Raw genomic sequence first — 12,015 nt, forward strand, 5'->3', positions numbered from 1 at the left:
TGGGGTCGGGAAGGAATTTTCCTCCAGGGTAGACTGGCAGAGGCCCTGGAGGTTTTTCGCCTTCCTCCGCAGCATGGGGCAGGGGTTGCAAGCTGGAGTATTCTCTGCGACTTGAAGTCTTTAAATCACGAACTGGAGACTTCAACAGCTGAGTTAAGGGAAAGTGGGTGGGTCAGCTTTTGTGGCCTGCATCATGCAGGAGGTCAGACTAGATGACCATATTGGTCCCTTCTGACCTTAAAGTCTATGAGTCTATGAGACTTTCCCTACACAAGCAGCATCCCAAGTTTGGGAAACACTGCTCTAGGTCCTTTAGTGGCCTTTTGTATCCTTAAATGCAACCCACAGCTTCAGAGAGAGGGGAAAAAGCAGATTACTTGCTTTATTTGTTTATGACAGCTGGTAAACACAAACACGGAATAATCTTTTAGTTCTATACCAGAGAGAGAATATGCAATACAAAGTACAAGCAAATATTGTGGTTGTTTGCATTTATCTTTACTAAAAATAATTTGTGTAAATGTGAATCCTAGTTACATGTGCCATTCAAAACTTGTTATAAGCAAGTCATGTGGTCAGCACTTACAAGACACGTCTACAGACTGTCCCTGCCCCATGGAGCTTGTGGTCTAAAAGACAAACACAGATAAGACAAGATGTACTGAAAGGTTCTCTTAGAAAGTTGTGATAGTGCATGTGTGTTTTCATTCCTTAATTTACGAGCCTTGTGGAAGAAGTCAGTTGTTAGGAGGGATAAGAATGAGGAAAAAGTGGGGTCCTCCTCAAAAGTTCCCAAACAGTCCTTGATGTCACAAAGTTTAAGTAGCCTTGAGGTGCATTAGTTACAGGTGCATTATAAAACTTAATTTTTCCTATACTGCCTGACATTTGTGATCAAAGACAGGTTCTTGGTCCAGCTCCACCAAGTACATCTATCTACAGCTTATCAGACTGAGGTGGAAGGACATTTTTTTCTAAGTGTCTCTTTCTGTATCTGAAATCACTGATAGAGACAATCTGTGTCAATTCTTGGGAACTGCCAGGTTTGACCAACTGAAACTAATCTATTATCAGCACTGGGAACCTGGAATAACTCAAGGCTGGAGTACCGATGACTCTTCCTCTACACCAAGCTTGATCCTGTTTCCACTGAAGTCAATGGGAGTGGGATACAGCTTTTAATGAGCTACAGCTCAGCCTGGAGTAGATAAACTAGACTTGTATCAGTTATTGAGAACAGTACTTCACCATGGCATTAGGGGGCACTGTGCTGCTGCAAGCCCCATCTTTCATGTGTAAATGTATACACTTAACTAGTTGATTTACCAGACGTCGTAATTCCATTGCAGTTCTGAAAGGTCAGAAAGGGTGCTCTGACCTCTTGGCAGCTTTCACCTATTAATTATTATTATTATTATACTTCATACTAAGCATCTGGACAAAGTATTGCAAGAAAAAAAGCATATTGATCCTTGTACTCATCTACTTTATTTACACCAATGAAATTTCATTCATTGCAATGAAGTTGCTTCTGATTCACACCAGTGTGACAGCACAATCACATGCACCATTTCTAACCACCATGTTCAATTAGCTAAAGTTCCTTGCATTCTTATAAAAGTACAGAACCACAATTGTTTTTGTATTAAATAAGAAAGAGGGAAAAATGGGTATTTACCATTATTGTTTGGGGGCCTCATTTTGTTTAAAACAGAACTTAGGGTACTGCTGTGTGTAGTCAGTCTCTCTTTCTCATACTCACACCTTCAAATAAAATAAATTATAATACAGAGATTGTGCACAGCATGCAAACTGGAAAATATACAAACATTCTGTTATAACTAAGCTAAGGGGACTTCCTGCCAGGTTCATTTTTTTTGTACAAATATATATCTAAACCCCACCATTTTAATTATCCTTTGTTCCCAAGAAAAGGAGTGTTGTCTGGTGACAAGATATGTGGACTCACTGTGTATATCACTTAATCTCTTTGGGCCTCAATTTACTCATCTGTAAAGTGGGTCTAACAGTATTAGCTTAGATTCAGAGGGGGTTGCAAAAATTGCTATTTGTAAAGTACTTTACATCCTAGTACAGAAGATGCTATATAATTGTTATGGCTTTTAATATTATTAGTTTCCAGTTTTAGGAATGAGCATACCATTATTTTCATATAGCAACATCTTATTGGGAAATAATTTGAGAGCATAAGTGTTATGTCAACTCTTTTCTCTAAACAAAGCAACTTACTTTGGATGCAGGCTGCTTTGTTGTCAAAAATATGGCCACAAGTATCTTCCCAACTAGATCCAATTTCAGGATTGGGACCTACAATTATAACATACTATATTTAAAAAAAACAGTAGTAATGGGAGGACACTGGGGGGTACTCATGTGAGTAATGGCCATAAAATCAGACCCAATATTTTCAGTAATACTGATATGGGCTGATGAAATTACTTTAGTCAGAATAAACATACACCTCTTAAATCCAGTTCACTCAGCGCCTCAGACTTTGAGGCATCATTACAAGCATTCCCCTGCTTCCTCATCATAGTCTGCCATTTCCTACAATGTGCTCTACTACCCAGGAGACCTGGGCTTAGTGAATATATGAGTTTGTTCTCCCCACCCCTTCCTACTTTACATACTGAAAAAAAATGTCTATGGCTCAGTAGTGGACTAAATCAAATATTCTGATGGCCAGATGTGGACTATGGGTATATTTGACCCTAGTGTTGTCACAATTGGTAGAGTCATATTTGATACTAGTTTTGCCAATTAAGTGCCACAAAGGACAGGTGAAGAAGCCTGATTTGCAATAAATAAAATAAATAAATAATGGAGTGGATTAAAGTACTCCCCACACTGCAATATAGGAATCAAGAAGTGGTATTGGACAGAGAGCTAATTTAGGCTAACATTGAACACTCTGTCTTTGAATCCATTATAAATGAGAGGATTAGAGGCCATCATAATGGGACTCCAAATGTCTTATAATAAGCACCTGCGTAAATCTTTGCAGGATGGGGATCATAGCAATCAGTTTCATTCGTGGAAAATTTATTTTCAAGTGACTACATGAAAACTTGTTTTTCCACACTCCAAGGAAGTTACCAAGGCAATAGAATCCCACTAAATATCTCTGGGAGATTAGAACTTTGTCTGAAAAAACTATAGAACCTCAGAGTACTGAACATGTATGAATGTATTCTTATTTTAACATTTCTATAAACACTAGCCCTATAAAGTGGACATTTTGTGATCAAAATAACCTAACGTAAAGATATTTTTCTTTAGAGATAATGTCAGTGGAACAGAACGTTTTCACTGGATAGTTGTGTCTGCTGCTAGATTAATAACAAGGCAAACATGAGGTGAAACCAAGACATTCATTTTCCAAGGGGGCTACATTTATATTATGACAACACATTGTTCCAATAACTTTGTTTCTCTCATAGAACAGCATGTTTTCATATAGCCACTTTACATACTCAGGTTATGCCAAAGAACCCTCACCACGTCCCCCTCCCCAATGAGATGCAGTAGCACAGTTACTTTGTAAGAGAGCGGATCACTCACTCCACAGTTATCATTAACTCACAGAGAGCAGCATTACTACAATACTAGCAATCAGATTTTAAACTCTAAAGTCTAAAAATTCAAGTTACGATTGAACAGCAATTATAACTGTCCCCCCTGGTATCTAGAACTGGTATCATTAAAGTCTTGTTATTTATTCGTTGTGTGTATTTGATATACAACTAATAAACTATACTAGTTAGTTTGGCATAGACACAGGTTACCTAGCATGTTTCCTTCCACAGACTGAATGAGCATAACCCTTGAAATAATGGTTTTGGTATATATTTCCAGTCACAATTTCAAATTTAACTTTGTACCAGTGTCTTCCCAAATCACATAACATGTGCTGCCTTTGTGAATATTTCAGCCAGTAACAAGGATAGTCATATAAAGCAAAAACAAAAGGGATGACAACAAAGTCAAAATGAATTCGCTAAAAGATTCTACTGATATTCACTGACTTTGTTTTATAGTATCTGACCAGCACTAATAGCTCCCTTTAATGGACAAGAGAACATTCCTCTGAGCACTAGGACAATCAGCTTCACTTTTCTGAAAGAGCCTTAGGATCATCCACTCTTACAGGCACAAGATGGGGTAAAGGGTCCTCCAACAGTGCAGTAACTCCTAGTGCACGATGATGTCCATGTACATGCTTCGGATGAAGGCAACTCAACCTGCTATTGCAGAGGTCAAAGAGCTACCAGTTAAGCTGTACTGATAAAAAAAATGAGCCACGGTATAAACAGACACCACACATCACTTTGTCAGGATGTTGCTGAGTGCAGCATCATTCACTCATTCAATTACTGTTAGCAAATTGTATCCTGACAGTTTTAGACAGATTCTGTGCTCTTCAAAGAGCCCCTTTATTAAAACAAATGGCATTTTAAAAAAATCACCTCTGTACTATACTCAAACAGAAAGCCTCTCTGCCCCTAAATAAAACACTTGTAAACCCTACAAACCCTGAACAGAGCCAAAGGGAATACTAACAGGCATTATTTCATCAGCCTAATTCATTCTTGGTAACACATCCTCTTTTTTGCTATTAAGAGGCCCTTTTTATAAAGGGCCCCAGGCTCCTCCCCATTTACCAGGATGCTACTGCAGAATGGTCAGTCTTCCAAAATTGCCACCTATTGGAGGAACTACATTTCCCAGTCTGCCTCACAAAACCTCAGTGTTAAATAGAGGCAGTGGGAAACCACTAGCTTCCCCCATTTCCAATTGACTATCATCAAGCCCCATGCAGTAGTATTTTAATTACAAGTGAATTCTTTTGGTTAGTTTGATTTACTCTTTTCCTTAACCTTTCTGGGGAACTGGATTCTAGGATTGAATAGAGCCAACTACAACACAAACAGGTACTGTTTAACTGTTCCCAACTCCTGGTTATGTGCCAGCAGATAAATAAAGAGAAATTGTTATGGTGGTGCTTTGTTTATAGATAACTTACCTACTCTCTACCACAGTGGCACAGATGCCTTTACGTGCATTTATGTACTCCAACAACAGCTTCTTTTAACTCTGAAGAAAAGCAGAAGACTTTGGAAAGTCCACTAGGGACATCTTGTAAAGATCTAATTTGCGTGGGAAATGTTTAGATAGCTAAATGATAAGTGTTATAAGAAATCCTAAAATACACTGATGGAGCTCCAATTTCAGGGCTTGGGAAAAATATATCTGAGAAAACAAATGGGCTTGTTAATATGAGTGACTCTGTTTCCCTAAAACTATTTTTCTTCCCTATCCTTTCCCTCTATCCCTATTAGTCTTCCCTATTGTGTTAATATATATGCAAATGAATTGCCATTTTTAAATGTCTGGCTAAGTTTAACACATGTACTACAGCTTGTAGGTTAGCATCTAAAAATTCAGATCCATTTTGAACTGCTGTCTAAAAATCAAGCTAGAAATCTCACTAGACTAGTATGTTTTTCGTGGTTTGAGTTAGACTTCAAATGACTCCAGAGTGGGCTGTTGTGGTGTCATCACTTTAGCTTGTGGATGAAAGCGGGCCATGCAGAATTGTGTGGAAATGTAAAACAAACAAACAAAAAACTTGAATAGTTTACGGCCCTGTTCAAGTTTTAAATGAGAAGAAGATGGCTCATAAACAGGTTAGTTAAATACCAAATTAGTATACAATTTAGTCCATCTCTTTTCCTATCTCTCACAGGGTTGCTGTGAAACTTCACAATTTTAAAGTGATTTTGTATCCTTGGGTAAGGCACTATATAAATGCATTTTATTGTTCCTGAAAAGGTTGAGATGATATTTTCCTTCCAGAAAAAGAACATCACTTTTTTTCTTTTGTCAGCAAAATAATCTTGGAAAGAAAGTGCCTGGGGTCAAGATCTTGTACACTGTTCCATATGGACAAACCAGCTTGCAAGATCAGGGCCAAAGATAGTGGATAGATTTGATTTTCTCTCAATTAAAAAGAAAACAAATGCTTGTTCCTCAAATTATAGCTTTTCCTTTTCTCCCATGGCACCAACTTCTATAAAACTTACAAAGGGTGCTTTTATTTTTAAAAATCTATCTTTCAATGAATGAGTCTGAGAACCTCTTGTTTTCATTTATTATTACCACTTTATGCATCTAATTTTGGATTATATATTTTTGCAAACAGATTTCCTAAATTCTGTCCATCTGAGGGACTTTGAAAGCAAATATTATTTCTGAGCCTCTTGTGTCCCATAATGCAGTGCACAGAAGTATGATGAGGTTGACCTAAACATGATGGTCTTAATTATAAAGAATGTAACAATCCTCATCTCAGAGCATTTGCTTGACTCGGCTTTCTCCAAAAGCCCATAACTTTTATGGTAACTTTTCCACAAATACCTTCATTTGACCTTGACATTTACCCAGAAGTAGAAAAGACCATTAGTCTGCAACATCATTGTTACAGTGGCTCTTAAATAAAAAATCAGATATCTACCAATCACATAGGCTGAAACTATTTAATTGGGTGATAGTGGTGCTATTAGCACCATCATAACTGATGCTGTTTCAGTGTTTATATTATAATACCATGGTATCAGTGCCTTATAAAATTCAGCTGCAAAAATTAGGTTTGGGGTAAAACTTGCCATATTACAAGGTCAAGGCCTGAAAGTTTTTTCTGAAAAAGGTTTAGTCACTTTTAAGTGAATGTGAGAAGTGTTTTTAGAGTTTCCTTGTTTTCCATTCTTATAACATTTGACTCAAGCTACTTCTACAGTTCACTAAGCAGAAGGCAGCACCAGTTGTAGAAAACTGGGAGCACAAAGCTTTAATATTACAGCCTGGGCTCCCTGATCTTAAAAAGATACACCATGCTAGCACCACTGATTTGAACACCACATATGGCAAAAAAAAAAAAAGACCTAAACCAGAACCCTGTTAAAGATCATGCTCCTTTTGGGTTTTCCAGTTTAGTCTGAACTAATATTTTTCTGATCCCGATTGAAAACACCTTTATGGATTTCAGTGTAAAAAAAAAATTCTTTCACATCTCATTCTGCGACAAGACTCTTAAAAGAGAAAGTTCAAAGATGAAGCTCTGTCCTTAATATGTCTCATAATTATGCCTAAGAATTGTGCTGTATAGTGTATGCAAAATTACACTATTAACAGGTTTGTGCAGTTGCTTGGCTGCATAGTACACCTCTACCTCGATATAACGCTGTCCTCGGGAGCCAAAAAAACCTTACCATGTTATAGGTGAAACCGCGTTATATTGAACTTGCTTTGATCCATGAGAGTGCGCAGCCCCGTCCCCCCGGAGCACTGCTTTACCACGTTATATCCGAATTCGTGTTATATCGGGTCGTGTTATATCGAGGTAGCGGTGTATGTGTAAAATCACACTATTAAAAGGTTCCTGCAGTATTTTGGCTGACTGGTATAAAATTAAGGTATATTGTCATCCTGTATTTTTAGCCATAATTCTGAATTTTCCTACTGTAGCTGGTTTAGACCAAAGCTTTAGTTGTATATAGGGGAATGGATGGATCAGATCATGCAATCTAAGAAATCAATGGAGAATTTAGGAATGAATTTATCCTGTTGTGTTGGAGAATGGCATTGCAGAGGCTTTCATTTCTAGCATCCTACTCCTACAAACAACACTGTGGATAGACCTCTGTGCCTATATGCCATTCCAATAAAGTCAGTGGGGTTCCCTGTGGGTATAGGGCTCTACCCACACGGAGCATATTGCAGTCTGTGACTGAAATGAAAATCAGCAGAGAGTGAAAACTCCTGTGATCTTATAGACAGATACATATGTTTCCTATGCAACACTATCTTATTTTTAATTCTATAGACCCCCCCCTCCCAAAAAAGTGCTTATCCAAATAGCTCTGGTATTCTCATACCCTTTTCTAATGGGACAGGTGTGCATATCACATGATTTGCATTCTTGTGGGCAGTCTGAGTGCAACAATTAAATGGACTTGAACATAGATCTTCCCCTACCGATGGTGGTTCCATTTCAGGGTTGAAGCATATTGATGGATCAGCATGAGACAATCATGTACTTTTTCTGCCTGTGGTGTATATGTTCTGTGGATAAATAAGACTTCAATTTAGTGATGGCATTAAATTAGCCTTTAAAAGGTTTATACCTTGCTCTGTTGTAAACAGATTTGTGTTTAATTAATGAAAGGCAAAGTTGAGCATACAATTAACGTGCTCAATTTAAAAAATAATAATAATTAGCACTTTTATAGAGCCTTAACATGTTCAAAGCACTTTACAAACTTTACCTAATCCTTAACACTCCTCTGGGGATAGATAAATATTAATAAGGATCAGACACTACATTAATAAGAATAGCCTCTGTAATTAAAACAGCCAGGATAAAAAATTACAAGGATTATCAATCCTCATGCTTTAGGGTAAGAACTGATCATGCTAGACATCAATCCTGAAGTGAGCTCCAGGCAGACCTCTTCTTCCCCCCACCCCTGCCCCCTTCGGGCTCTTTTTGGGTCCCAGAGTCTGCTGACATGGAGTTAATTTGCAGGATTGGGGCCTAAATGAGGTCAAGAAGAAATTTCACTCTGTGGTGTATTTCTGTATGAAGTGAGACTTATGCCTTCTACTTAAATTTTCATTTATAAGACTACAGTTGACCACTGGAGCCTTATAAATATCTTCTGATACAGAAACTTTCATGTTCCAATTTGTCACTATATGAAAAACAGCATGGTTTTAGTGTTGCAATATTTAGATACTGCAAAATGAAATCAACACATTTGTTTCACACTTGGCCACTTTTATTCTTAGCTCTTAGATGTTTCTTACTACTATAAAATTATGTTTGTGCTATTTATATAGTGTAAAAATAAAGCAGAAATGTATTTAGATATTTTTAGAATTGTGTTTCACAAGCTGCTGTGGAAATCTTTCTCATACAGTATAGAAGAAAAGAGACCATAAAATTGTTATTCCTGCAACCATAATGCAGAGTCTCAAGAAGTAAAATAAGAATTTAAAAATATCATTAAAAGAGCCTAATGAGAGGTGTCATTTATAGCATTTTTATTAGTTTTACATTAGTGCTACACATTCAGTTGCTAGAAAAACAAGTATAAAATAAGAGAATTGTAAATGTGTATTCTCATGCGAACAAAATATCTGTGGCGAAACACCAGACAAAAGTCACAGTAATGAATGAAAACATAAAAAGCAGAGAAACTTGCAACTAGGGACCCATTTGTTCTTGGGATTGTTATGCTAATTTTTGGGACTTGCTGCAACAGCAAAGCTGGAAATCAGGATGAATGCATCAATTACTAACTACTAATGCTATAAAGATATTCTTAGTGTCTCAAGATAATTTAAAAGGCTCACTTTTTTTCACTATTTTTCAAGCGTTGCACTTCTGCTTGAACTTCATAAGAGGTAAACTATTCGAAAGTCTATAAAACTTAACAGCGTCTTTAAGAAAACTGCAGTTATTTCTTGGGGAAGTATTATGTTCTAATTATCTGACAACTGGCTAGTCAGATTTTTTTTTTTTTTACGATCACAAAGAGTACGGGGATTTAAGATAGTAGCCAATTATTTTACAATTTTTAGGGAAGCTTCTTTATTTAGTGAGATCTGATTAGATAGAATTATTAATATTTCACTCTCAAGCATAGCTCCCTGGTACTTGTTGCATACATACAAAAATATTGCTTGGAAGTACTTCAGTAAAACTCAATGTATTGGTTTCAGTAGGTTATTTTTTCTCGTGACACTAATACTTTTCTTAACTCGTTTTATAGGTTTATACTCAGGTGATAGAAAATAAGCTCAGAAATGGTCACTGACTTAATAAAACTACAGTTAGGACAACAGAAACTTGATTTATTCAAACTCAAAAAAAAAAAGGAGAAGATCTCATCACCCAACCAGGACTATAGTTTGGGCATCTTGTAATTCCATTAAGACAAGCACTAGAATGTTTCTTAAAGCAGTTTCATTATAGTAGGGAAAATTCTCTCATATGGTATTCAGTGTTAATTTTATCAATATGTAGACAAAAAATTCAACTGCTCCACTCAGGAACAGTATGATAAATCATTTTTAAAAAGACAATGCAATGATAAAGTTGCAGAGTTAAAATCAGAAAGTCAAGAGCAAAAGGAAAGGTTCCAGCAGCAATGTTAACTTGACCATATTGTATATCATGTATATTACAATACACAATTTAACATTAATACCATAAATTACACATTCTAATGAGGTAAACAGGAATAAAAAGTACTCCATATGTGCATGTGGATAGGGGAAATTGCTGTTGAAAACTTAGGCCCTGATCTTGAAATTATATCAACAGAGGCAGATCCTTGTGTCATATATTCCAAGGCCAGAAGAGACCATTGCGATCATCTAATCCAATCTCCTGTATAACACAGCCATAGAACTTCCCCAAAATGATTTGTCTTCAAGGTGCCACATTGAAGTTAATGCAGGAGTGCACCTGTGTGCATCTAGTTTCAGGACTGGGGTCTTAACTCTTCCATTTCCTGATCTAGTGTGATTTTTAATTGCATAACTTTGTCATTCGGTTACCATTTTTTTTTTGCATTTGCTTTGTTAAACTTTTATTTTAAAATATATTTCAGTAGACAAAATACTATATAGAATTTTATCAGCAGTGTGTAGAGCATTTTTTCTAGCAATATTACATAGATATGTACCAAAAAAGGTTTATTTTTGTTTACTCTATAGTAGCCCTTAGGCACCATTACATTTTTTTGCCCCTTTTTGTTTTCTTTTGTATTACCAAACTCTCTCAATCTTGAGTAGACTACATTCACATTATCTTCAACATTGCACTAATGGGACTTTTCACGTGTATCAATGTTTCCAGGTTTTGGGACAAAGACAGTACCAACTTTCCCACAATCATGTCAACATATATATAAGGCCATGCCCATATTCTATATATTTTGGACAGTATCAGAAACCATTAATCCATAATCTTAAATTTGGTACAAGGTCAGTGAAGGCTTTGCTCATCTCCATATATCCTTATGTTGTGTCTGTTAATAAATGTTGTAATTGTTTATTCCAACATTCCATATACATGTGTATTACATGTGATAAGTTAAAACATTATAACTGGAGTGAGGACCAGATTAAATTTAAACACAGATACTATTATGTATTACAATATTGCCTATTGGCCCCAGCCAAAATTAGGGCCTCATTGTCCTAGATGTTGTACAAACACATAGTGGGAGAGAGTCCCTGCCCCAAATGAATTCTGCTGTGAATAGACCATTAAAAATTAATTGATTAATCACAAGATAAAAAATAGTCGTGATCAATTGCAGTTTTAATCGGACTGTTAAACAATAATAGAATACCATTTAAATATTTTTGGATGTTTTTCTACATTTTAAAATGATTTCAATTACAACAAAGAATACAAAGTGTACAGTGTTCACTTTATATTATTATTTTTATTACAAATATTTGCACTGTAAAAAGATAAAAGAAATAGTATTTTTCAATTCACCTCATACAAGCACTATAGTGCTTTGGTGATCCAGATAAACTGATATAGAGCCTCCTAATGCAAATGCAGCATATGCTATAAGCCAGGGGTCGGCAACGTTTGGCCCGCGGCTCGCCAGGGTTAGCCCCGTGGTGGGCCGGGCCAGTTTGTTTACTTGCCACGTCCGCAGGTTTGGCCAATTGCGGCTCCCACTGGCCACGGTTTGCCGCTCCAGGCCAATGTGGGCTGCGAGAAGCGGCGCGGGACGAGGGATGTGCTGGCTGCGGCTTCCCGCAGCCCCCATTGGCCTGCAGCGGTGAACCGCAGCCAGTGGGAGCTGCGATCGGCCGAACCTGCGGACGCAGCAGGTAAACAAACTGGCCCGGCCCACCAGGGGCTTACCCTGGAGGGCTGCGTGCCAAACGTTGCAGATCCCTGAT

This window comes from Terrapene carolina, unplaced genomic scaffold (genome assembly GCF_002925995.2).
Source record: "Terrapene carolina triunguis isolate 2854851 unplaced genomic scaffold, T_m_triunguis-2.0 Scaffold58, whole genome shotgun sequence".
Lineage (NCBI taxonomy): Eukaryota > Metazoa > Chordata > Testudines > Emydidae > Terrapene > Terrapene triunguis.